Below are 6,000 nucleotides of genomic sequence, written 5' to 3'. Positions count from 1 at the left end.
TATTCATCGTCCAGCTTTCACATGTAGATGAGGTGATTGAAAACACCATGGCTTGGGTCAGGTGCACTTAGTCCTTAAAGTGACATCTTTGCTTTCTAACACTTCAAAGAGATCTCTTACAGCAGATTTGCCCAATGCAATGCATCGTCTGATTTCTTGACTACTGCTTCCATGAGTGTTGATTGTGGATTCAGGTAAAATGAAACCTTGACAACTTCAATCTTTTCTCCGTTTATAGTAATGTTGCTTATTGGTCCAGTTGTGAGTAACTGAGTGGAAGCTTGTTTGATTTTTCTCCTTTTCTTTTAATTACTACTTCATTCTCAAAAAAGTTATTGATAGAGGTTCACAAATACTAATTACCTCAGTATTGTAGCTAAAACACCAGAAAATTTGAAGAAATCAAAACCAAAATACCAAACCCGTTGCCACTGAGTCGATTTCAACTCATAGTGACCCTACAGGACAGAGTAGAACTGCCCCATAGAGTTTCCAAGGAGCAGCTGGTAGATTTGAACTGCTGACCTTTTGGTTAGCAGCCGAGCTCTTAACCACTGTGCCTATAAAAACACTGGCAGCAACAAAAATAGCAGTACGTGCGTGTAGGTGTGCAGACCAAAACACATGATTTCGTCAGTGTAATTGGATAATAATGACAGCTCTGACCAGAGTGCATTAGAAGTTTCAAAAAGTAAGTTAGCATACTTTTAGCCTTGTAGGTATATTGATACAGTAAGCTGGGCTTATGAAAAAAAATTTTGTTGTTATAACTAACTGTGGGGATATTTTTATAAAAAATAATAAATTTCTGCTGAAACAGTGCACAAAAATTTTATAGATAGTCATTTTGGTGTCACCCCCTCCGACAGTGTTACCTGGTGCTGTCCGCACCCTCTGCACCCACCGAGTGAAGCCACTGCTTAACATTATGTTATCCAGTAGAAAGACAAGTTCTTTGCCATCTGTCTTCAGAATTTCTGCCCTTCTCTCTAATGTAACGCTTGGCCTGCCCTGAAATTTAAGGCATACAAATAGATTCACTTGTTTTTCAAACTGTTTGGGTGACTTCTTCAACAACATTTAGTTTTCTCGTAGTGATTGTGAGGCACAGCCTGAAGATGTCTGATTGTGATAAAGGATCTGTGAACTCACATTTGCTATTAGAGACAAAGAATATTTTAGCAATGTTAGGTATGAGAATTAGCACTTCTTAGCACAATTTGGAAATGCAGTAACAATACAGAGATCCGATCTTTGCTTATCAGATAGTTCCCTAAAGTGGTACAGCTTGGGAATTTGTTTTGTTCAGACTTGAGTATACTTTCGATTTACAGTGGCTATAAAACTTATACTGAATATACCATGGACTGCCGAAAGGACAAACAAATCTATCTTGGAGAAACTACAGCCGGAATGCTCCTTAGAAGCGAGGATGGCGAGACTTCGTCTCACATACTTTGGACATGTTATCAGGAGGGACCAGTCCCTGGAGAAAGACGTCATGCTTGGTAAACTAGACAGTCAGTGAAAAAGAAGAATACCCTCAAGGAGTGGATTGACACAGTGGCTGCAACAGTGGACTCAAGCATAGCAACGATTGTGAGGATGGTGCAGGACTGGGCAGTGTTTTGTTCTGTTGCACGTAGGGTCACTATGAGTCGGAACTAACTCAACGGCGCCTAACCAAAACAACAATAAAGCTTATTTCCTGTTCTCTCCCTGTTTCCCAATTTGAGTACTTTGTTTTGCATAGCTAACCATGTACAAAACTTATGTGTCAGCTTAATTGTCTCATATACAATTTTTGCAGCTTAGCTACAACTTTACTTAATGGGAAATCATTTTAGGTGTTTCATTCAGATATAATAGAGCTTAAGAGAAAGACAAATAGAATCTTGATTTTTCTTTTTGTTCTAAAAGGCAATGCTGTTATTGTTAATTAATGTGGAGTCAGCTCTGACCTTTAGTATAACAGAGTGAAACATTGCCCTGGCCTGCACCATCTTCATGATCACTGGTATATTTGCATCTATTGTTGCATCTATAGGGTAGTGCCTTCCAGCCTAGGAGGCTCATCTTCCAGCACCATATAGGACAATATTCTGTTGTGATCCGTAGGATTTTCACTGGCTGATTTTTGGAAGTAGATCACCAGCTTTTTCTTCTTAGTCCATCTTACTCCAGAAGCTCTACTGAAACCTGTCCACCATAGATGACCCTGCTGGTATTTGAAATACCAGCGAATAGCAATATGCAAGCCACCGCAGTATGACAAACTGACAGATGGGTGGTGGATAAGAGTCAGTAAACCTAAATAATGTGTATACAACGTAACAACAAAAATAATATATAACTAATATTTTGCCAAATTATGGGATATGACAAGTATATTATATTTTTCCCCGTTTCTTATTCTTTACAGAAACAAATACAGAATTAGAGAATGCGGACACAATTGAGACTAAAATGTAAAATATGAAAGTATCTCCTGAATGAAGTTTGTCACGATAAATATCGTGTGTCATATGACACTGATTTTACAATTTGATGTGTTGTCTACTAAGACTTCCCCCACTTTTTTTTCAAGTTAAATTATAATGAGGAGATTAACAAAAACATTGGACTATTGCTCATTGGTAGCACTCTGGAGATGAATACACAGATTATCCCTATGAGGTGATACAGGTAATTTTGTCTGTATCTGTTTTTAGAGACTCTAGTAAATATTACCAACAACTTTTTTTTTTTTTTTTCCTTTTCCCCTCTTGAGTCATCTGGTCTCCTCCACCTTTTCCTTCAGCTATTATCATTCAGCAGATCCTCTTACTTTCTTTCATTTTTAAGTTTTCTCTCCCTTAGTCACTAGCTCTTACCTGTTCCACATGCATATATATCTTATTTATTTTTTTTTTATATTCAGGAAGAACTCATAGACTTATAAGACAAATATTAATCATAAAAGAAGAACTCCCAGAGAAGGCTTTAATTCATAGTGCTGAATTCTTGCCTCTTTGTTTTTCCTTTAAAGGAGATAGTTGGAAAAATTCCAAGATGAAAATTCCCCTGAACAATAGGTCTCTAAGTGAAGCTATTTTATAGATGATTTTCTTCCTTTATAATTTCATGCTTTGGTGCAATACTTCTGGATACTTAACCTCTTACTCCTTCTCAACAGGAATCTCTCTCTTTATCGAGAGTAACAAAGCCAGGAGAGGAAGCAGGTGTTCAAAGCTTCAGTGGCCATAACTGGAAAAAAAAAGAAGAAAGAAAAGAAGAATCCACATCCTCAATCTATCTAGAGCATAAGATTTTTAAAATAGCGTTCCTAGGCATTATATTGACAGGTTTATTCAATTTGCTTAACTGTGAGTGCATACATTGGCCTTGCCAGATAATTTCTGGGACATACTATTTTCTCTTTGTTCTTGCTAATGAGAGGAAAGCCCTAGACAGCACACTCCACTGGCACAGCTCATACCCTGACCCAGGGGCAACAGGCCTAACTAGAATAAGGGCAGGGGGGTCCCCCAGGAACTTGTCATTAGTCCTTTATAATGATAGTCTATAGGAATCCACAGATCAGTAATAAAAAATTGCAATTTTGAGTCAAGTTATTTTAATAATAGGGGCTATTTATAAACCATAAATGTTGTATAAATTAAATTATAATACCATAGGTCCACTACTTTTATTTTCCAGTTGGGTACAAAGTGATCCAAAATGATCTATAGAAATAATTAAAATTTTTAAAGTGATAAATTAGTGAAATTAACCTGTTAATTATCGTGAGACATTGAAATATTAGTACTCTCCATTCAGATAGAAAAAAAATGGGAGAAATTAAATGATGACATGTTTTCTTATTTTTCTGTATATATCATCTCTTCTTAATTCTCTAACAGTTTCAAGATCCACGTTTAAAAAATCTAAAATAAAGTGTGTGATGATTTTCCTTCATTTAAAATCAGTTCAATATGCTTTCTTCAATCAAGCACAGAAATGTTTTTTTGTTGCAGGTTGCATTTCAGATGTTATTTTAAAAAATCTTAAAATGTTACCTTCTGTGAAAGGAGAAATATTTATTACAAGGCACTTTTTGCAGTAATATTTTAGATGCTAAATCTTGCATTTCTTAATTAGGTAGGAATTTTTTTGTTGTTGGACAAAGCCAAATAAGTTGGAAAGTATGGAGAATTATCAATAAAAATAATATTTTAGAATGTTTTTAGTCTTTTCCTGGTTAAATTTGTTTACTCATTGATAGAACAAATAAGCCTTATCCATATTACTGTTTGTTCTTCAAACATGGTCAATAAGCATCGAAAGCACTTCAAATAGAATAAATAAGAGTTGCAAATCTGTTTATGACTATGACAGAATTTAATATGACCAAGAGTACTGGCTGAAAAGAATAAGTCTTCACAAGCCACAAAAAATAGATTTTTCTAGACCCCCAATATTCCCAGGTAAACATAGTGGTAAATATATTAATTGAATCTTTTGTGTCCTTCGGAATAGGCTCTAGTTTTACAAACCAACACTAAGAATTATTCTTATTATACATCATTGTATTCTATGGACACAATATTTAGCCATTCACTTTTTCTATAATTTTTAAGAATTTTCCTTTTCTGTAACTTTCTGCTCCATTTTTAAAAATTTTATTGTGTTTTAAGTGAAAGTTTACATTGCAAATTAGTTTCTCATTCAAAAATTTATGCACAGATTGTTTTGTGACATTGGTTGCAATCCCCACGAAGTGTCAACACTCTCCCCGTTTTCCTTTCCACCCTGGGTTCTCCATGTCCATTCATCCAGTTTTCCTGTCCCTTCCTGACTTCTTTTCTTTTGGGCTGGTGTTGCCCATTTGGTCTTGTATACTTGATTGAACTAAGAAACATGTTCTTCAAGTGTGTTATTATTATTATTATTATTTTTATAGGCCTGTCTATCTTTGGCTGAAAGGTGAACTTCAGGAGTGGCTTCAGTTCTAAGTTAGCAGTGTCTGGGGGCCATAGTCTTGGGGGTTCCTCCAGTCTCTGTCAAACCAGTAAGTCTGGTCTTTTTCTGTAAATTTGAATTTTGTTCTACATTGTTCTCCTGCTGTGTCTGGGATCTGCTTCATATTTTGACTTACATTGCTAACTGGATGGTGATGGAAAAATGCTGTTTGAGGAAAAAACTGAGGAAAAATAAAATGGTGACTTGGAACATTACCTATTTTCAGGAAAGAAGAAATTAGTCATAAAATTTGGGATATTTTTATGGCCTGTTTGGTATTAGCTACCAAATTGTTTTCTGTTTATAGGCTACCAGAAACTGAACCATAGGGCTCTCAAAGTTTTATTATCTTTTAAACTGTTACAAAGTTTCTTACTATATGATTTAATTTCCTCCAAATTAGTGAAATTATCTTATTAGTTGACTGTAATGGGAAGTTAGCCTAGAAGCTCCTTGAAGGCAGGCACCTTCCTGCCTTGTTCACTACATATCCCAAATGTCCAGTAAAAACAACTAACATCTACACTTTTTAAATGAAAGAATAAAAAAATAGAAACGTATAACAAATAATTCAGAGTACAAGATAGCCCACCCCATTAAAATAAAATTTCTTAGTAATGAAATGAATTTGTAAATCAATCACTCTATATTTTGCACCTTTAATGTTTCTTTGTTCATTCCTGAGTAATTTTTAAATTAGATAATAGACTTTGTGTTTGAATTTGGGAAAATTTTTCAAGTTATAATTTAACCTTGACCTACCAAATGTTATTTCAATTTGCAATGGAAAAAAAAATTAACATTTTGAAACAGACACAGCGACTGTAACTTTAAAACAGATTGTAGTGATATACCCGAGTTATTGAGGATGGGTGATAATACTAAGTTTGGCCTAACAGTTCCATGAACATAATTTGCATTACAGCCTGTGAACTGAGTTACAATCACTTCATCTTATAGAAATCTTGTAGAAGACTTTTGTAATAGGGTCAACTTTCT

This window comes from Trichechus manatus, unplaced genomic scaffold (genome assembly GCF_000243295.1).
Source record: "Trichechus manatus latirostris isolate Lorelei unplaced genomic scaffold, TriManLat1.0 scaffold00037, whole genome shotgun sequence".
Taxonomy (NCBI): domain Eukaryota; kingdom Metazoa; phylum Chordata; class Mammalia; order Sirenia; family Trichechidae; genus Trichechus; species Trichechus manatus.
The sequence above is the reverse complement of the archived record's forward strand: the minus strand, read 5'-3'. Positions refer to the sequence as shown.